General features: G+C 41.9%; 1 non-coding gene across 1 annotated transcript; it reads left to right on the top strand.

Moving 5' to 3' along the window:
- Nucleotides 1–12,096: 12,096 nt before the first annotated feature.
- Trnas-cga lies at nucleotides 12,097–12,173 on the top strand. Its single transcript has one exon. It is a non-coding gene; the product is annotated as a tRNA-Ser (tRNA).
- Nucleotides 12,174–22,530: the final 10,357 nt, after the last annotated feature.

Consider the following 22,530-nt stretch of genomic DNA (forward strand, 5'->3'; position numbering starts at 1 on the left):
GACGGTCGGATGGTCCCAATGGGCCACTTGTGCCCTGAAGACGGCGTGCGAAGAAAGAAAGAAAGAGCTTGTGTAGTATGTATTTGCCACTGAGCGTGTATACAGCAACTCATTGCCAGTTCAGTGCCGCTTCTATTGTCGACCTGGCTGGTTCTGTTCACCTGCAGTGATTGTTTTTCGTAGCGCTGTTTTGTTCTCGTTTCGCTTTTCTATTTCTTTATGATGGCAAAGTTTAAGTGAACAACATGCAGCTATGAAACTTCGTTTTCTACTGCTGAAACTGTCTTAATGTTGAAAACAGCTCACCAAGTTGGAAAAGCTCAGGTGTACTAGCGCTTCACCCGATTTAAAAATGACGACATATCGATTGATGACAAACCTCGTTGTGGACGTCCATCAACTGCCCCAGTCTACGAAAATATTGAAAAAATTCTAGAGCTTGTGCTTACAGACTGTCGAGAGACAATTGATCAACTGCCTAGTGGATTATCATGGAGATCGGTTCAGCGAATTTTAACGGAAGATTTGGGAATGAAAAGGGTTACTGTCAAGTTTGTTCCTCAGGTGTGACTGGCAATCAAAAGGAACGTCAAGTTGTAACATGTTGTGCTTTGAAAAAACAGCTTGAAACTGGTCCAAATTTTCTCTCAAAGGTCATTACTGACGAAGAATCGTGGTGTTATGGTTATGGCTCAGAAACAAAGCAACAGTCAAGACAATGGAGGACGCCATCGTCACCACGTCCAAGAAGTGTCGCAAAGTGAAATCAAACATCCAAACAATGCTTATTTGCTTTTTTGATGCCAAGGACGAAGTTCATTCAGTGTTTCTTCTCCAGGTCAGGCCGTCAATCAAACCATTTACGTGGAACTTTTAAGAAGATTGCGCAACAGTGTTCCTCTGAAATGACCCGACTTGTGGCAAACAGGTGACTGGGTCTTACACCACGACACCGCACATGCACACAAGGACGTCTCTGTGAGACAGTTTTTGCCTAAAAATGGTATGGTTCCGATTCCCCACGCACCTTACTCGCCTGACCTGACTTCCTGCGACTTTTTCTTATTTCCAAGCATGAGAAGGTTCTTGACAGAACACGAATTTGACAACACTGAAGAATTCAAGGACAAAAAAACGAGGGAGGAGCGTCAGACATTTCTATAGAAGACTACAAAAATGTTTCGAACAGTGGAAGCACCATTAGGACAAATGTATCAGTTGTAAGGGGGCGTCTGTTGAAGAGAGAAAGGTTGATTTGAAAACAATTTGAAAATATATAACTTTTACAAAATAATTCCAGTTTTTTATGGTACGCCCTCGTATTTATTTGCAAAGCTGTAGCCATCTAAGATAAACGCTCTGTTTTTGATTACATCGATGACCGGTCTCAAGAAACCTCTTATCTTTCTGTTGTAGGTACGATTCGTTGTCAAAATGTGTACTGACAACAAAAATAGAGGTGACGCTGATATCCGTGTAAACGGAGGCACTACTGCCAGCTTTGTATCAGGCACGCATACCTATAAGCAGGACTAATAATATGATTACAGTCCAATTCCCAAGAAGACACATTTATTCAATGGAACCGAAATATCCAACTTCAGCAGATCTCTGTACAGCATTCCTAGCCAGTAACAGCACTGTTCTGAGTCCACTTGGTGCATATAAGTTGCTCTAGACGACTTAGTCACTTTGGAACAGCGGCATAACCTGTACAGACAGGTGAGCTGGGATAACTGGAGCTGTGGTCTCAACTGGACTGGAAATCCAGAGCACACACTCGAAGATATTGCGCAGGAATACTCCCAGGAAAGCACTCAAGACATAGTGTTGTGGTTAAGCTGCGGAGCTCGACTTACATCCTAATGTGCAGTGATGCCAAGGCTCCGCTCTACTTGTTTCACTTAATGTGTGACGTGAAATGTAGTTCCGCTCTGCTAACGACCTCTGCAGTCAGCCATTAGAATTCCCAAGCGCACTTGCTTCCCATGGGCGTGCAGGCTGTAGCGTTTACCTTGCGTTACTGGAGGGAAGCATATCTTGCAGGCCTTAGTATTCGCTATACTTGCCACCAATAGTTAAGATGAAAGTATCAATATAATGTGCAGCTGTGCGCGGACGTGGAAGAAGAATTTTGCAACTGTGGCGGGAAAAGAGGTCGTGTTTTATTAACTGACTATCCAAAAATTATGTTCCTTTATTATATTGAAGTATATTTGCGTTTTTATTCAGATGGGATGGAAGTCGTTAAAGCAAAGACGTTTATCGTCACGGTGAGATCTATTTACGAAATTTCAGTCACCAACATTCTCTTCCGAATGCGAAAATATTTTGTTGAGCCGAAGCTGCATAGGTAGGAATGATCATCAAAATAAAGTAAGAGAAATCAGAGCTCGAACCGAAAGGTTTAGGTGTTCGTTTTTCCCGCGCGCTGTTCGGGAGTGGAATGGTAGGGAGATAGTATGATTGTGGTTCGATGAACCCTCTGCCAAGCACTTAAATGTGAATTTCAGACTAATCATGTAGATGTAGATGTAGATGCTACCCATTATTTTATGACAACCTGCGTCTTGCTTAATCCTTTGAGTACGAGTGGTTTCTGCCTGAAGTGCCATTTCATTAACTTTTAGTGCCAGTGTCTTTTGGATGAAACCAGCCATGCTATGCAAACACAAAAATATCTAGTAAAAGAGACATCTAGTAATACATTGATGTACTTCTACGAATACAGTGCATTGTAGCAGTGGTTTACAGCCTTCAAAGCAACATTTGGCATGCAGACTGTGCTACGTGATTGTAGGAGGCTGTGAAATATGCATATATATAAGTAATCATATTTAGGAGATCACTCACAGTGAAAGTAAGGACATCTAATGTTATGATCACGTAATTTGAGATTGTACTACTGCTGTTATGAGTGGTTTCGAAACGAACATGAAGCAATATGTACTCTGAAATCAATTTACTGAATTTTAAGTCCGCTTTTGTATTAAGAGTTAATCGAAGTGGGACCGCTTCTAGGGAAAATCTGAAATTTCTTTCAAAAATATTTCATGGAAATGAAAGTTTAGCATCATTGGCCGGGAGGCCCCTTGCGGGGCAGGTCCGGCCGCCTTGGTTCACGACTTACTATATTCGAGGCCACATTGGGTGACCTGCGCTACCGATGGGACTGAGATGATGATGAAGACAGCACAACACCCAGTCCCTGAGCGGTGAAAATCACCGACCCAGCCGGGAATCGAACCCGGGCCAATAGAACGGGAATGTGTCACGCTGACCACTCAGCTATCAGGGCGGAAAATATATCTGATGAGGGGTTGAAAACCGCATGTCCCAGATGTTCCAAAGTGATACAATTGATTGATTACTTTTTCCGATTTCTTCTAGTGTTCGTTACTTACTGTGGTTGTTGTGGTCTTTAGTCCTGAGACTGATTTGATGCAGCTCTCCATGCTACTCTATCCTGTGCAAGCTTCTTCATCTCCCAGTACGTGCTGTAGCGGGCATACTTCTGAATCTGCTAAGTGTGTTCATCTCTTGGTCTCCCTCTACGATTTTACCCTCCACACTGCCCTCTAGTACTAAATAGGTGATCCCTTGGTGCCTCAGAACATGTCCTACCGACCGATCCCTTCTTCTAGTCAAGTTGTGCCACAAACTTCTGTTCTCCCCAATTCTATTCAATGCCTCCTCATTAGTTATATGATCTACCCATCTAATCTTCAGCTTTCTTCTGTAGCACCACATTTCGAAAGCTTCTATTCTCTTCTTGTACAAACTATTTATCGTCCATGTTTCACCTCCATACATGGCTACACTCCATACAAATACTTTCAGAAACGACTTCGTGACACTTAAATCTATACTTGATGTTAACAAATTTCTCTTCTTCAGAAACGCCTTCCTTTCCATTGCCAGTCTACATTTTATATCCTCTCTACTTCGACCATCATAAGTTATTTTGCTCCCCAAATAGCAAAATGGCTCTGAGCACTATGGGACTCAACTGCTGAGGTCATTAGTCCCCTAGAACTTAGAACTAGTTAAACCTAACTAACCTAAGGACATCACAAACATCCGTGCCCGAGGCAGGATTCGAACCTGCGACCGTAGCGGTCTTGCCGTTCCAGACTACAGCGCCTTTAACCGCACGGCCACTTCGGCCGGCCCCAAATAGCAAAACTCATTTACTACACTAAGTGTCTCATTTCCCAATCTAATTCACTCAGCATCACCCGACATAATTCGACTACATTCCATTATGTTCTTCTTATATCCTCTTCCTTTCAAGACACTGTCCATTCAGTTCAACTGCTCTTCCACGTCCTTTGCTGTTTCTGACAGAATTACAATGTCATCAGCGAACCTCAAAGTTTTTATTTCTTCTCCATGGATTTTAATACCTACTCCGAATTTTTCTTTTGATTCTTTTACTGCTTGCTCAATTTACAGATTGAATAACATCGGGGACAGGCTACAACCCAGCCTCACTCCCTTCCGAACCACTGCTTCCCTTTCATGTCCCTCGACTCTTATAACTGCCATCTGGTACCTGTACAAATTGTAAATAGCCTTTCGCTCCCTGAATTTTACACCTGCCACCTTCAGGATTTGAAAGAGAGTATTCCAGTCAACATTGTCAAAAGCTTTCCCTAAGTCTACAAATGCTTGGAACGTAGGTTTGCCTTTCCTTAACCTAGCTTCTAAAATAAGTCGTAGCTTCAGTACTGCCTCACGTGTTCCCATATTTCTACGGAATCCAGACTGATCTTCCCCGAGGTCGGCTTCTAGCAGTTTTTCCATTCGTCTGTAAAGAATTCGCATTAGTATTTTGCAGCCGTGACTTATTAAACTGATAGTTCGGTAATTTTCACATCTGTCAACGCCTGCTTTCTTTAGGATTTGAATTAATATATTCTTCTTGAAATCTGAGGGTGTTTCGCCTGTCTCCTACATCTTGCTCACCAGATGGTAGAGTTTTGTCAGGACTGGCTCTCCCAAGGCTGTCAGTAGTTCTAATGGAATGTTGGCTACTCCCGGGGCCTTGTTTCAACTCAGGTCTTTCAGCGCTCTGTCGAACTCTTCACGCAGTATCGTATCTCCCATTTCATCTTCATCTACATCCTCTTCCATTTCCATAATATTGTCCTCAAGCACATCGCCCTTGTATAGATCCTCTATATACTCCTTCCACCTTTCTGCTTTCCCTTCTTTCCTTAGAACTGGGTTTCCATTTGAGCTCTTGATATTCATAGAAGTGCCTCTCATTTCTCTAAAGATCTCTTTAATTTTCCTGTAGGCAGTATCTATCTTGCCCCCAGAGAGATAAGCCTCTACATCCTTACATTTGTCCTCTAGCCATGCCTGCTTAGCCATTTTGCACTTCCTGTCGATCTCATTTTTGAGACGTTTGTATTCCTTTTTGCCTGTTTCAATTACTGCATTTTTATATTTTCGTCTTTCGTCAACTAAATTCAATATTTCTTCTGTCACCCAAGGATTTGCACTAGCCCTCGTCTTTTTAACTTCTTGATCCTCTGCTGCCTTCACTACTTCATCCCTCAAAGCTACCCATTCTTCTTCTACTGTATTTCTTTCCCCCATTCTTGTCAATTGTTCCCTTATGATCTCCCTGAAACTCTGTACAACCTCTGGTTCTTTCAGTTTATCCAGGTCCTATCTCCTTAAATTCTCACGTTTTTGCAGTTTCTTCAGTTTTAATCTGCAGTTCATAACCCATAGATTATGGTCAGAGTCCACATCTGCCCCTGGAAATGTCTTACAATTTAAAACCTGGTTCCTAAACCTCTGTCTTACCATTATATAATCCATCTAAAACCTGTCAGTATCTCCAGGCTTCTTCTATGTATACAACCTTCTTTTATGATTCTTGAACCAAGTGTTAGCTATCGTTGCTTACTACGAAGATAAATATAAATTTTATGAAAAAATATACACTTACTTTTTTATGTTGTAGGAATCAGAAGGTTAATCGAGAACTTCCAAGGTCAAGGAACTGCCTGTCGCTATAAATGGTATCCATATGGTCTAGTACAATAGCCAGTGAAGTGGAAAGGTAGGTTAAGGACAAAAGAGCGATGGTTAAAGCATTAGGAAGTCCCAGAGATGGATGATACTTACCCACTGCCATAGGAAACGGCGTGGTATTCTTTGTTTTTTTCTCAAGGTCCGATTGGTCACTACATTTAAATCATAGCGAAAATCCAATGCAACTTCGGACAGATGTATACGCAGCGTCTCCTGTTTGCCCGTCAATAGCGTCGCGTCTCACGTTTCAGTTCTGATCATATAGTAAGCACTTAAGGACGCCTAGAGCAATAAAGGCTCCCACAAGTGTAACGTGTGTGCTGTCATTCGATTTCTCAATGCTGAGGGGTTCCGCCTTATCTTGATGCAACCTACATAACAACTGTCATGTGTGACAGCAAAGGCGGCAACGACGCAAGAACTCTATAGCAAGACGTACAGACGTTCATGATGCAGGCGACCACGGAAGCAAGCGAGTGTCGACTGATGATCTTGTTCACCGAGTGGATCAGGCGATTTGAGATAATCGTCTATGAAAAGCGCAGAAGAATGTTGTCATAAGGTGTTGTCGGCTTTCATGAAATACTCGGCTACGTTCTGCAGCTGCAACAAAGTCACTCCTTCAGCATTTTCGATGAGAAGTGTTTCATCACCCATCACACAACCCGAGCTTTGCTTCCCCTGAATTTTATCTCTTTCGCCAGTTACGGTGACTTTTTTCTTGATATAATGGATAGTTTACTTGCTGCCTTTCCATCTTACCAGTTTACATTTGACTGCTCCTTCCACTAATGATGAGATACCCGAAAAGCGTTTCACACAAGTGCTCCAGTGTTAACGAAAGTCCGAGCATATGGAATAGGTTCCCAGATATGTAAGACATCCGAAGACTTCTTAAGTAAAAGAATTCAGTACTTGGTAGTCGATGGCGAGGAAAGTGTAATATAACTGCCACTATTCTTTGCATACAGAAATGATGTGACGGAGAGGGTGATCAGAAATTTGCTGCTCTTTGCTGATGATGCTGTGCTATACTATACTGGAAGGTGTCATAGTTGAGTGACTGTAGGAATATACAATATTATACAACATTTCTAGTTGGTGTGATGAATGGCAACCAGCTCTAAATGTAGAGAAATGGAAGTTCATGCAGAAGGAAAAATAATTGCCTAATGTTCGAATACAGCATTAGTATTGCGCTGTTATACACAGTCACGTCTATTAAATATGTAGGCGTAACGTTGCGAGGCGACATGAAATGGAACGAACACGTAAGGATTGTAGTAGAGAAGGCAAAAGGTCGACTCCGGTTTATTGGAAGAACACCAGGAAAATATGCTTCATCTGTAATGGATATCGCGTGTATAATACCAGTGCGACCCATTCTTGAGTGCTGCTTGGGTGTTTGGGATCCCTGACATGCCAGATTAAAGGAAGTCAACGAAGCAGTGCAGAAGCGAACTGCTAGACTTATTACTAGTAGGTTCGATCAACATGGAAGTAACACCAACTGCTTCAGGTACTCAAATGAGAAATCCTGGAGGGAAGGTGAAGTTCATTCCGAGGAACACTATTGGGAAAATCTACAAATTTGAAGACGACTGCAGAAAGATTCTGCTGTCGACAGCATCCATGTAGCGTAAAGACCACGAAGGTGGCAGAAAATCCAAACTGATTCTTGTCGTATGTGAAGTATGTTAGCGGCAAGACACAATCAATAAACGTCTCTGAGCACTATGGGACTTAACATCTATAGCAATGGAGATACCGTCGAAGAAAATGCTGCCAAAGCAGAGTTACTAAACACAGACTTCCGAAATGCCTTCACAGAAGATGAGGAAGTAAATGTTCCAGAATTCGAATCAAGAACAGCTGCCAAAATGAGTAACGTAGTAAGTAAATATCCTCGTATTGGTGAAGCAACTTAAATCAATTAATAAAAGTAAGTCTTCTGGTCCAGACTGTATAACAATTAAGTTGCCTTCAGAATATGCTGATGCATTATCTCCATACTTAACAATACTACACAACCGTTCGCCCTACGAAAGACCCACACCCAAAGACAGGAAAGTTGCACAGGTTACACCAATATTCAAGAAAGATAGTATGAGTAGTCCACTAAATTACAGGCTATATCATTAACATGAATATGCAGTAGGATTTTGGAACATATTTTATGCTAAAAACTTACGAATTAAATAGAAGAAAGCGGTCTATTGACACTCAGTCAACACGGATTTAAACCAAAAAAAAATCGTTCTTCTGAAACACAGCAAGCTCCTTACTCCCACGAAGTGTTGAGTGCTACTGACAAAGGACTTCACATTGATTCCGTATTTCTGTATCATACAAGCGGTTTGTAGTGAAATAGCGGCCTTATAATATCGTCTAAGTTATGTGAATTGATTTGTGATTTCCTGTCAGAGAGGTGACGGCTCGTAGCAATTGACGGAAAATCACCGAGTAAAACAAGTGGGTTCTGGTGTTTCTGAAGGTAGTGTTATAGGCCCTTTGCTGTTCCTTATTTTTATGAGTGATTTAGGAGGCAATGTGAGCAGCCGTCTTAGGTTGTTTGCAGATGATGCTGTCGTTTATCGATTAGTAAAGTCATCACAAGGTCAAAACAAATTGCAGAACGATTTAGAAAAGATACATGTATGGTTCGAAAGTTGGAAATTAACCCCAAACAACGAAAATTGTGAAGTCATCCACATGAGTGGTTAAAGGAATCCATTAAACTTCGGTTGCGCTATAAATCAGTCTAATCTAAAGGCCGCAAATTCAACTAAGTACCTGGGAATTACAATTACGAACAACTTAAATTGGAAGAAACACATAGAAAATGTTATAGGGAAGGCTAGCCAAAGACTGAGTTTTATTGGCAGGACACATGGAAAATGTATCAGATCTACTAAGAAGACTGTCTAAACTACGCTTGTCCGTCCTATTTTATAATACTGCTGCGAGGTGTGGGATCGTTACCATATAGGATTGACGGAAGCTATCGAAAAACTTCAAAGAAGGGCAGCACGTTGTATTTTGGCGAAATATGGGAGAGAGTGTCACAGAAATGATACAGGATATGGGCTGGAAATCGTTAAAAAGAAAGGCGGTTTTCGTTGCGACGGAATCTTCTCACGAAATTCCAATCACCAACTTTCTCTTCCGAATGCGAAAATATTTTGTTGACACCGACCTACATCGGAAGAAACGATCACTGTGATAATATAAGGCAAATCAGAGATATTACGGGAAGATGTAGGTGTTCGTTCTTTCAGGGCACTATATGAGATGGGAATAATAGAGAATTGTGAAGGTGGTTCGATGAAACTTCTGCCAGGCACTTAAATGTGATTTGCAGAGTATCTGTGTGGATGTAGTTGTAGAGGCATATAGACAGTACTTTTCCTTCGCTCTATTTGTGAGTGGATCAGGAAAGGAAATGACTAGTGGTGTTATAAGGTACTCTCAGGCAGACAGCGTACATTGGCTTACAAACTGTGTATGCAGATGTACACATCACTATATCAATCGTAAATGGTAATAATACATTGGATGAGTAGCTCGTAAACGTAGAATAAGCGTAATTAGCGTAATTTAGATTAACTTTTGCTTAATTTATGTTTATTTACCACACAATAAACACGCAGTACAGCGTATAAAAACGATTAGCGCCCTGAAGCGCTGGTTCGCCATATGACATGTATTGGTCAACGTGTATTAGAAGCAAAGAGCTGCGGTCTCGAAGTAATAGTTTGAACTGGGCAGTATTCTGTGTGTCGGTCGGTTGTGAGCCTGCGGATGAAGGTAGGTTGTGGTGCTCTGGAGTCTGAGTGTGCTGTTTGAAGATGACAGACACTTCTCGCGGTTTATCGCACTAAGAACTCTTCCTAGGACTGCGAATCGTGATTGGCAGTGTTGAAGCGGCGTAGTCTCTTCATTGCTGCTGAAGCTGGGCTATTTCTGGTATAAGAACTACCGCAAGTTAAAAATTTAATACCTGTTCTTATTGTGAACTACATGATTGGTGGTTTCTCAGATCGGTGAACCATCTGGACACTGCAGCGCACCACGATACATTACTAGTGCAAGAAATGTACAGTCACCGCCCAGACCACGCGGAAGAGTCGAGAATCAAGTGGTACATGTAAATTTTAAGAATCTATATGTTCTATGTATACTGCTGCGCCAAACTTAAGGTTTCGCGTGATGTGTCACTGCTAAGGAACACAGTTCAATTGAACGTCGACCATGCATAAAAAGTACTGCTACAGTGTAGTACGGAAGCTAACTGAGAGAAACACGAAGTGAGATGAACGGAAATGACACTTTCGTGGGTCTTATTAGGTTGTGTGATCAACACGTACGGCAATGCATGCTCTGTAACGTGCTACCATGCTGGACACAAGGTTGGTAATGGATTCTTGTGACAAGGCGTTCCAATCTTCCACTATAGTGCTTAACAACTGCTGGGAGGTCGTTGCTGGACCTGGAGGTGCTGCAGAACGTCTCCCCAATGCATCCCACACGTGCGCGATGTACGGGCAAGCCAGTCCTTTCGCCGAATATCCTGTCTCTCCGAGAGTTCTTCCAGCTGCGCTGTTCGAAGCATTCACGCATCGTCATCCATAAAATGTCGAGGTCTGATGCAACTGTGAAGAAACACAGACGGAGATTAAAACGATCGTGTTGGACGATGCCCCTACGTGTATCACATGTTCCCACTTTTAACTAATGAACCTATCTCCAGAATCACTACACAGACTATATCTGATTTTCTCGGAGAAGAGAACGCGATCTCTTTTCTCGTTGGTCCAGTCCCAATGCCCTTGGGAACATCGCAGATCTGAGAACAAGGTGCACTCATTAGTCAACGTTAGTGCGACACTGCATTCCTTCCCACGTGTGTCATTTCAGGGGTTCATTTAACCCTGACGTCGCTTTTACTGATGACAATGCGCGTCCTCATCGAAAAGTACAGGTGGCGGAGTTCTTGGAATACAGGATATTCAGCGGATCGACAGGCTGCTCGTTCCCCCGATTTAGAAAACCGTCATTCACATGGAGTATGTGTTCTGGAGACCTGTTGCAGGACGTCAACATGCACCGACTGTCCAGCATTTGTCAGGAGCGTTGATGGAGAAATGGAACAACCTACTACATTAACACCCAATAACCCTTTAAATTACCATAAAAATTACAACAATTAACAGGTAAAGAATGACATGTTTCAGAAAGCGGCCAAGCTGCTTGAAGGTGCTTTATTCGCAACTACCAGTTCCTCGTCAGTAGAGACGCATCTTCAGGTTTATAATGGTTATTTTTACAGAATGCGATGGACATTTACGGTGTTCCAGCTTTCTGGAAGTTATCCACTTAATTTCTCGAAAGAATGGACTCCATATTTGCCCATCTACAGTACATTTTGAAAATATAACAATTATACGCCTGAAGATGTCTCTCTGTTAAAAAATATATCGGATCAACCACTTGTTTATAGTGTAAAACACTGAGATTGGCGCGTTTCGGAAGTCAAGCTTCCATCATCAGAATAATAAAAAGTAAAAGAACATGATAAAATCGCTAAAATGGAACATGCACCATGCACAATAAAATTTATAATAAAATTAAAACATCGTGGCTACTTCCCTTGTTGCAGCCGTGTCTTCCAAGTTGCATCTCCACATAGTCATCAAAATATAAAAAACTCTAAAATGGTGTCGCTTATGGTGTTCAACATCTAACCACATAGCTCTCTCTTCTATCGTTGTAATCCGCCCATGCGTCTTCGTTGATACCACACACCACGTAGCCAAACACGACTCTGAAACGCGACTAAGCTCACGCGCAAGTAAACAAGGAGGTCACAGATATGTCTATACAAACACGACAACAGCTCGCGAATGCAAGGAATAATACCGCAAATATCCTTTCTTTCAGGCGGTACTAGTTCTGCAAGGTTCGCAGGAGAACTTCTGTAAAGTCTGGAAGGTAGGAGACGAGGTACTGGCAGAAGTAAAGCTGTGAGTAGCGGACCTGAATCGTGCTTCGGTAGCTCAGTTGGTAGAGCACTTGCCCGCGAAAGGCAAAGGTCCCGAGTTCGAGTCTCGGTCGGGCACGCAGTTTTAATCTGCCAGGAAGTTTCATATCAGCGCACACTCCGCTGCAGAGTGAAAATGTCATTTTGGAAACATCCCCCAGGCTGTGGCTGAGCCATGTCTCCGCAATATCCTTTCTTTCAGGAGTGCTAGTTCTGCAAGGTTCGCAGGAGAACTTCTGTAAAGTTTGGAAGGTAGGAGACGAGGTACTGGCAGAAGTAAAGCTAGTAAAGCTGTGAGTACCGGACGTGAGTCGTGCTTCGGTAGCTCAATTGGTAGAGCACTTGCCCGCGAAAGGCAAAGGTCCCGAGTTCGAGTCTCGGTCGGGCACACAGTTTTAATCTGCCAGGAAGTTTCAACATTACAAGAGTCCCAATACCATACTTCGGTGATATTTCGCAAAAAGTGACTAATATTTTCAAACCTTTTAAAGTTGATACTGCTTTTCAGACCAATAATACGCTCCGGTTTAAAGTAAGAAATAATTTTCAGCAGGAAAACGATAAATATGAGAGAGCTGGGTTCTATAAAATTCAGTGTTTCGTGTGCAAGGCAAGCTATGTAGGCCAAACTGGTAGATCCTTTAAAGGACGTTACAAAGAATATAGCGATGCTTTCCGGCTTAATAATTTCGAGAAGTCAGCTGTAGCCACGCATATTTGGGAAACGGGACACCCCATGTTTGGAACAGACCAGGATCTCGTTATTTCACATAGACAGGACAAAGCCAAAAAGCTGGATTTACTAGAACAGCTTGAAATTACGATACATAACTTGGATAATCAGAACACACTGAATGAACAGCTAACTGGTGATACAAATAACTTTTTCAAACATTTCACTGGTTTCTTTTAGTAACTACATTTTTAGCAATTGGTAGGATACCATCATTTCATGAGGTCCTTGAAACATGTATACGTTGTATAGACATCTCTGTGACTTCCTTATTTACTTGCGCGTGAGCTCACTCACGTTTCAGTGTCGTGTTTGGTTACGTGGTGTGTGGTATCAACAAAGACGCATGGGCGGTTTACGACGATAGAGGAGAGAGCCATGTGGTTAGATGTTGAACACCATAAGCGACACCATTTTAGAGCTTTTTATATTTTGACGACTATGTGTGAGATGTACCTTGGAAGACACGGCTGCAACAATGGAAGTAGCCACGATGTTTTAATTTTACTATCAATTTTATTGTGCCTGGTGCATGTTCGATTTTAGCGAGTTTTAACAGATTCTTTTACGTTTTATTATTCTGATTATGGCAACTTGACTTCCGAAACGCGTCAATCTTAGTTTTTTACGCTATAAACAAGTGGTTGAGCCGATATATTTTTTAACACTGACATTCACAACCACGACCTTTCATCCAGTATGAATAAAATCAAAGATGCCTCTCTGATGACGTGAAACCGGTAGTTGCCAATAAATCATGAGGTTTTGGAGCTGTAGTTGCTCTCCCCAGGAAGTCGTTTGTTACTCTCTCCAAGCTTGAGGCCAGCGTGGGAACACGTTACACAATATACTCTGCTGCCAGTGGCAATTTCACACCCTGTTACGAAAGATGATCCGGTCTCTAATGTTCAGGGGACTATTATAAATTGTGGTACTTTCAGTGTAATCACTCCCTGTGAATAAAAGTGGTCATTTCTGTTCGTCATATTGCGTATTTCTTTCCCTTAGCTTATTTACTATACTGTAGCTATTCTTTTTATATATGGTCGAAGTTTCAACGATATATGTTACTTGGCACTGATACATCACACAGAAGTTACCTTCGTCCTGAAGTTTCGCAAACCACTTTAAGAGCTTTAGGTTTAATACGTCGCTGGGGGCTCGTGAGCACTATTTGCAGCAAGAAACTCAGAACCGTCGCTAACCGCCTGGATGTTCTCCACTGTTGTCCAATAGCCTGATATTTTTACCTTAAGCTATGGTTTTCGTAATCATTTACATGTTAGTCCGAGCTCTATGTGTAACGTTTCCGATGTGACACATCACGAACCATTTAACAATTAAGGCTATTGTGGAAACACTTCACAATGACCTATGTGAAAAATTTACTGACTTTCTAAACTTTTTTATTGCCATATTGACGGATAAGGTACTTGGCAAGTTTACTTTAACAATCAGCTGAATAAAATACGATTTGGCCAGAAGTAAACTGCTTCAGGTACTTCGCACAGAATATGCAGACATTATACATTAACTATGCAATGTACTGATGTGGTTTTTCTCATTGATAAAGTTACATCTAAAAATTGAATAAATGAGTATCCCAATGTCCCGATACCACTATATTCTGAAATCATTGGCTGAACTGATCATTCGCCGGCAAGGGCATTGGCTCATTCGCAGCAGAAAATATGTAAGGATAAATATGCAGCGACATCTTTATCATGTTCCATCGATCATTTAATTCCCGTCGGAGCAGCTAATCATTGTGCTGTCTGTTGCTTAACATTTGCAATGTTTTATGGTGCTCAGATTGATTTTGAACAATTGTCGAATGATCTCACTTGTGTCTACATTACATTTTCACGAAATTGCGTAAGCACTTTAGAGGCACAATTATCCTCGTTCTCTTGTGTTGGTGAAGACGCCCCTTGTTATGTGGCATAGCATAACCGAGTTCTGCCACTATACATCTAGTGTGATCAGTACAATGAATGTGAAGCTGCCTTTGCCGGCGTCTCGTTCTTTGTACGAACACTGACTTTTGTTTACTCTCGACAGGAGAACAGTAACGTAGGGTATAAAAGCACAAGCGCTTTCCTTGTTTTTCTGTAATATTTTCGGCAAAACAATGCGTAAAGCTATTTTCAATTAAAATTAAGCCTATCCTGCGGTTCTGCTGTGACTGGCATCCGCCAAAACCAAAGCTGACGCTGTGGAGGCTTAGTGAGGATACAATTATCAAAAGCTGAATGGCTTACGACAAAAACATAGCAAAAGATGCGAGTTCGTTCCTATAAATCAGCCCGTAAACAAAAGGAAGACTTTTTCTGCTATGGAAAAAATGACAGGTATTGTTATGAGATAGAAAATTAAATGTTCTGAAATTTGTTGCTAGAGAAGAGTGCTGAAAGTCCGATGTGTAGTTCGAATAATTAAAGAGAAAGAACTGAGTTGGACAGGAAAAATAGGAAATTAATATCAAAACTTAACTAACAGAAGGAATCTGGTGGTCGGACATAGCCTGAGACATCAAGGAATCGTTATATAGGGGTCTGTTTAGAAATATACACTGCCAGAAGAAAACCTGGAAAGATGACGTCGATTTACATCCAGTGAATACATATGAACCCGGAGGTATATCAGATACAATGGTTTGAACGTCGTCCGCCAACAAACAGCTTATTGGCATAGCTGCCAGAGCGCTATCTGTGTCCACTCTTTAATAGAGTATGCCACAGCCAGAAGGCTCAATATGGTACAAACGTGTGAAGGGAGCAGGAAACCATGTCATGAAGATCACTTGTGCTTCTCACAGCCAACTGAGCGAGTTTGAAAGGAGTCAAATTGTGGCGTTCCGAGTGGTCCTACTGAAGAATTGCCACAAAAGTTGCACGTTATACGTCAATTGATAAACGATGCTCATGTCAGTGGTCCCGTGAACATCGTCCAACCTGTAGGCAAGGTTCTTGACGTCCATGCGGCACAGACATTCACCAGGATCGTCGCATTATATGGGCAACAGTGTCACATCTTACAGCAACCACAACATAGATAAAAGGGATTATGAACCCAGACGTGTCAACACGAATCGCTGGGAACCGGTTATTAGCAGTGCGACTACCGGCACGCACACCGCTAGCCCTTCTTCCACCAACGCCACAGCATCAACGTTCTCGGCTCGACTGGCACCGTCAGAAGATCACGTTGAAGGTGGAATGGTACGCCATTGTCTTCAACGATGAAAGTAAATTCTGCCTGAAAGAAAGTGATGGTTGTTTGCATGTATGATGTAGACCTGCTGAGCGCTGTCTCATAGAGAGCTTTCGTCCAAGACTCACCGGCCGCACCCCAGCCGTTATTGTCTGGCATGCAGTAAGCTACAACTTTGGTTTGCCTCTGATGTTTCTGGAGAGGAGATTAGAAAATGGTTCAAATGGCTCGAAGCACTATGTGACTTAACATCTGAGATCATCAGTCCCCTCGACTTAGAACTACGTAAACCTAACGAACCTAAGGAGATCACACGCATCCATGCCCGAGGCAGGATTCAAACCTGCGACCGTAGCAGCCGCGCGGTTCCGGACTGAAGCGCCTAGAACCGCTCGACCACAGCGGCCGGCAGAGGAGATCAACAAGCATGTGGTTCGTGCAGAATGTTATTTGATTTGTTGTTGTACCGTTCTTGCAACAGAAAAGTAATGCTTTGTTCCAACAAGATAATGCTCGCTCACACACACACACACACACACACACACACACACACACACACACACAACGTGAATCTCAATGCACTCTGCAAGACGTGCAGTAACTTCACTGGCGAACGTAATCTCCAGAGTTGTCTCCATCGAGAACCCGTGGGATATGATGGGACGAGAAGTGGTGGCTTTTGCGACTTGTCAATGAGCATCTCCTGCAGAACTACGTGAACAAGTCGCGGGGGCGTAGCATAACTATCCCAGGAGGCTATTCGCCATCCGTACAATCGACTAGATGGTAAAGTCAACGTGGTAGGCTACACCACATACTAATATGGGTGTTTCAGCGCGGGTCGACACCTTGTACCTCAGAACCATTTCTGCTTCCTTTTTTTTCTTTTTTTCTTGAGCCATCAATCCTCTGCCTGGTTTGATGCTGCCCTCCATGAATTCCTGTCCTGTGACGACCGTTTCATATCAGAGTATCACTTGCAACCTACGGCCTCAGTTATATCTGGATGTATTATAATCTCTGTCTTCTACTACAGTTTTTGCCCTCTACAGCTCCCTATGGTACCAAGGAAGTCATTCCGTGATGTTTTAACAGATGTCGTATCATCCTGTCTCTTCTTCCTGTCAGTGTCTTCCATATATTCCTTTCCTCTCCGATTCTGTGCAGAACCTCCTCATTCCTTACATTATCTATCCACCTAATTTTCAACATTCTTCTATAGCACCACATCACAAATGTTCTATTCTCTACTGTTCCGATTTTTCCGTAATCTGTATTTCACTATCACGCAATGCTCTCATCGAAACGTACATTTTCAGAAATTTCTTTCTCAAATTAAGGGCTGTTAGACACTAGTAGACTCCCTTTGGCCAGAAATGCCCTTTTTGCCAGTTCTAGTCTGCTTTCGACGTCCTCCTTGCTCCGCCCGTCATTGGTTGTTTTACTACCTAGGTACCAGAATTCCTTGACTTCATCTACTTCGTGACTGTCAATCCTGATATTAAGTTTCTCTCTTGTCATTTCTGCTACTTCTCATTACCTTCGTTTTTCTTCGATTTTATCTCAATCCATATTTTGTACTCATCAGACTGTTCACTCCATTCAGCAGATCCTGTAATTAGTCTTCACTTTCACTGTGGATAGCAATGTCACCATCGAATAGTATCATCGATATCCTTTCACCTTGTTTGAATTCCACTCCTGTACCTATCTTTTATTTCCATTATTACTTCTTCGACGTAGAGGTTGAACTGTGGGGGTGCAAAACTACATCCCTGTCTTACACCCTTTTTAATCCGAGCACATCGTTCTTGGGCGTTCACTATTGTTTTTCCCTCTTGGCTCTTGTACATATAGTATATTATCTGTCTTTGTCTCTATAACTGATCCCTATTTTACTCAGAATTTCGAACAGCTTGCCCCATTTTACATAGTCGAATGCTTTTCCAGGTCGACAAATCCTAATAACATGTCTTTATTTTTATTTAGTCTTGCTTCCAATATCAACCGCAAAGTCTTGCTTCCAATATCAACCGCAAAGTCAGAATAGCCTCTCTCGTGCCTTTACTTTCCCTGAAGCCAAACTGACCGAAATCTAAAATGGTTCTGCTATTGAGCCGTAATTATCGTCATTTTATGTACTCCATATGCATAGAGAACAGCAGCAAACCAGTCTTCAGACTGAAGACCCGCATTATCAACAAATACCATAATGTATCAGGAAGAATGCGTAAGAAATACACAATAAATGGGAGAAGAAAACAGTACGACTTCTCAGGATTTAATTCCTCGTTACAGCTGACACGTCAGCTGGGTGTGAGGTCTCTAATACATTTAATGTCATGTGGACGATTCCAGATTCCATTTACTTGTTTCATTTTTACTGGCGTTTGGTGTATTTACCGCGCAGTCAGGATATTATTTTTTAAGTGGTAAATTTGAGGTACTGTCTTTGCTCTTCTGGAATAATGTTTACAAGTTACGTGTAGATGCGAAAGGAAGTTTGCGGTATTTTGATATCTGGAGACTCAGTTTAATCTTGAATGAGTAGCTAAAACAAGTAGCGGCGATAAAAGTTCTTCGTACATCACATTGCCCTTTCATCTGATGCCATCCATAATTTATCCATCGGCTTTGTTTGGACCGATAATTTTTTACAGCTGATCAGTTTCGTAAGTACTACTCAAGCACTTTGTGGCTTTCACGTACATTAAACACTTACTCAGCTGAAAATAGCTTTAAGTGAAAAGAAAATACGTAATTTGGTATACAGCCAACCAATGGAGCTCTAGATTACTGGTTGGAACTCAAGGAAGTGAGCCACCAAGCCACTAAGGCGTTCAGTCAATACCACAGTTAACTTCTCATGCAGCGGAATATATCAGTACATAACAATTCATACAGTATTACTTATAATATCATCAATATATGTGCCCATGAAAGTAACGTCTTGTCCCATGATTTCTCGATGTATACTCCACAGTGGTTAGTGATCAGCGTTACTCCTGGCTGTACCTGAGACGGTATGAAAATTCTGTGATTCCTCCTTGCAACATCATCCAAGTCAGCTGAAACGCTTGGAGGGGGGGAATACATCCAAGGTACACGAAGGTAAATGATGTATTTTTTCAACATATCTCGAAACGAACTAGACAGAGCAGTCAACAGACCATGTTAACCCCTACAGATATCTCATTTATGCTTTTTGATCAGAGCTCTAGCCTTTTCCTTATTTAAGAAAAACCGTTTTTGCGTATTTTGTGGATTTTGTTGGTCACGTTCACCACCTTGGATCGAGTTTCATGAAAAAGTTATTATTTAAAATTTAATTTCTTATACGCTCACATTTCTTGTTATCAGGTAATAGTTTTTGTAGATTTAACATTAGACCATCACACAATGCATGAGCTAAGTTTGCAGTCCGCATGATTACTGCTATGCGTGTGATGTAAAAGGGAAGAGACTGGTTTATTACGTTTCTTAACTTCACTAGTGAATTATGAAGTCATTTTATGGAAACGTCAACTTACAGTCATTTTACCGGGAAGTTAACTTACAGCGTTCATATTTCAGAAGACAGAAGCTTGCTACACGAATTAGATCATGTGTTAGTTGTAGAATAGCCTACAAAAACAGGGTATTTTGAAAACTGCTTTCGCATTATCAGTATTTCACTTTTCTCAATACTAAATAAATAGTGAAAAGCGTGAATACACCAAGAAAACATTAAGCGTTACGTAGATAATGTGTTGGGCAACTCCTAATTCACTGAAGCGTATCTTGACAACAACTCTTAAATTTAAAGTCTTAGTGTGTAGGATACCACGGCGCTGGAGATCTGTGACAGTGGAAATTGGCTGGGATTTTGTAGACAGACTCTTAATGAAATACAATAACAAATTCAGTTGATCCTCAGTACAGTGAAATAATGCTTTATAAATCTCTAGCCCCGTGGAATTATTCAGATTCACAAAAGGGCATAAGCAAATATACAAAATCGGAAAGTATTAAACTGATACACAGCGTCAGGTATCAATATTCCGCCTCGCCGACGTCAAAACTTTGCAATAATGGGTGCGCGTAATATCACATAAAATACAAAAAACACAGTTATCAACAGGAGAACACAAGAACACGCAACCATCTATCCCGTTCCAGAACCTTATCATAAAACGCATCCAGCAAAGACAGACTTTTTAATCGAATATCATACTGACAACACAAACAGAGACTACCTACAGTACTGCATTCACCCTACAAAAATAAATATCATGCAGCAAAGATACATCAGTTAACAGGGAAACGCATCCTTAAAATACAGTTCAATCACATGAAGCACCGCTCTAGGAATTCCAGGTCTAACAGCTGCCTCGCCAATGTTTCATCAATATGGATCAGTGGTTGCTTAACTACACCGGCAAACGGTTTGCGCGACACTATACCACAAGTCACCACGTCGCAATTCCTTCTACTTGTCGTAATAGAAACAACGCTTCGGCTAGCAATTCCTCAGCCCGAGCAGCGACCTGCCCCTTGAAGTACGCAAACACTGTCCGCTGGTCCAGCCAGAAAGGTACCTCATATTGACATCAAGCTCTCTGTCAGCCAAGAAAACCTCGATCATCTACCGCGCTTCCAGTTCTGCTCTGTCTCCAACTTGCTGGCTGTTTCCGTTGTTTCTGACCGATTCCAGCTCGTCTGCTCCACTGACGATGCCTGGGTCAGATGTTTCGAATGCAGAGACAAGGGAATTGAGGACATTAACAAGTGGGCATTGATTCGTATCATTGAAGCATGTTGAAAATTTGTGCCGGACATGGATTCGAATCTCGGTTTCCTGCCTGCTAGGCAAATGCGCTGACTTCAACGCCATGCGGGCTCAGAGGTACCAATGCCTCATGGATCACCCCAGCGCGTCTCCTGTCAGCCCCAAATTTTCAGCTTATACCACACACTATTGTTGTAGTACCCCTGCTCTTTAGCCACATTACTCACGGCATCTCGCCGATTCCCGTAACAGTTCAAGCTTAGTGTACTTATGCACTGAAGGGACCATAGGCCGTCATCGTACAGAGATCACATATACGTTTTTAACTTGGCTGCCCGGCCTCCATCTATAAATAACTGCTCAGTCATAGGGGCCAGCCATGCCAATACTGAAACCAGCTTAATCGTTGCCCGTTACATGGCCCTGGCAACGTACTGAAGACTTTTCAGCCGCTGCCCACAGTGGCACGGCACTGGCACCAAGATGAAGCTGCCACTTCAGTTCTTACACTGGACTCCTGTCTGGTGTCCCTTCACACTGCTTTTCGCCTCCGCGTTCTAGTCAACTCACAGAAACGTGCGTCCTCAGCCCAGACTGTAGCACGTGTTCAACGCTTTTATGAACTGCTGGAATTTAAATGTATCGAGAAATTGATAATTCACCGCGCAACACTATTGGGTTTTGCAATGTAGTAATTGGAAATAATTCCTCGATACCGAATTTCTAGATTAATAGTCAGCAAATCGTTGTCCATCATGTGGAGGAGGGTACTTTCCAGTGCCATTATAATATATTTTGTACTTCCCAGCCGCGTTGGATTAGCCGAGCTGTCTGAGGCGCTGCAGTCACGGACTTTGCAGCTGATCCCGGCGGAGGTTCGAGTCCTCCCTCGGGAATGGGTGTGTGTGTTGTCCTTAGGATAAACTGGGTTAAGTAGTGTGAAGCTTAGGGACTGATGACCTTAGCAAATAAATCCCATAAGATTTCACACACATTTGAACTTTTTTTTTGTACTTGCTCCTACAGCGGGTGGGGAAATTACGAATAATAGTAGTAATTCAACCAGTTCTAGTTTTTAAAAATTGTCTAAGTATCACATATTTCAGAGACTGTATGGCAATTAACCGGTGGTACAGCGACAGGAATTCATCCATGAGTGCCGTTTTATTATACAACTTCGGACTTCGGCCACATATTGCCTTGCTTTTAAAGATGATTACTGGATTACAAGGTAGTGGTTTGATACTTTCGATCAGTTTATTGATATCCCATAGATCTACAGCATTGTAGGCTTTTCGCAAACACATTTTCAAAAGAGCTGTCTGGAATTTGTAGTGGTCTACACGCACAGTTGTTGCGACAGATGCACAAGTTACTGGAAAGTTCTCCCTCATAGAGTCTCAATATACTATTTTGTCGTGAGAATATGAAAATCTCTGTTTCCAAAAATTTCGGTTATCGGACAATTAAGTCAGTGTTGGTGTTGTCACCTGTTATCACCTTAGTTAGTTCTTTTATACCCAGAGCGCCAATTATGTTGGTTCTGAGACTTGACTACAAATTAGTCTACTTTTCTAAGATTTCAACTGAGGTTTCGAGTAACATAGTTGCAAGTATCATTTCTACCAAACACAAAAATTACATATTTTTGTAGCTAATGTCTCTTGAATTTGATGCCCATTGTCACAGCAACATCATTATGATGATTATTTCCTGTCTTTCTTA

Source organism: Schistocerca piceifrons, chromosome 2 (genome assembly GCF_021461385.2).
Source record: "Schistocerca piceifrons isolate TAMUIC-IGC-003096 chromosome 2, iqSchPice1.1, whole genome shotgun sequence".
Classification (NCBI taxonomy): Eukaryota; Metazoa; Arthropoda; class Insecta; order Orthoptera; family Acrididae; genus Schistocerca; species Schistocerca piceifrons.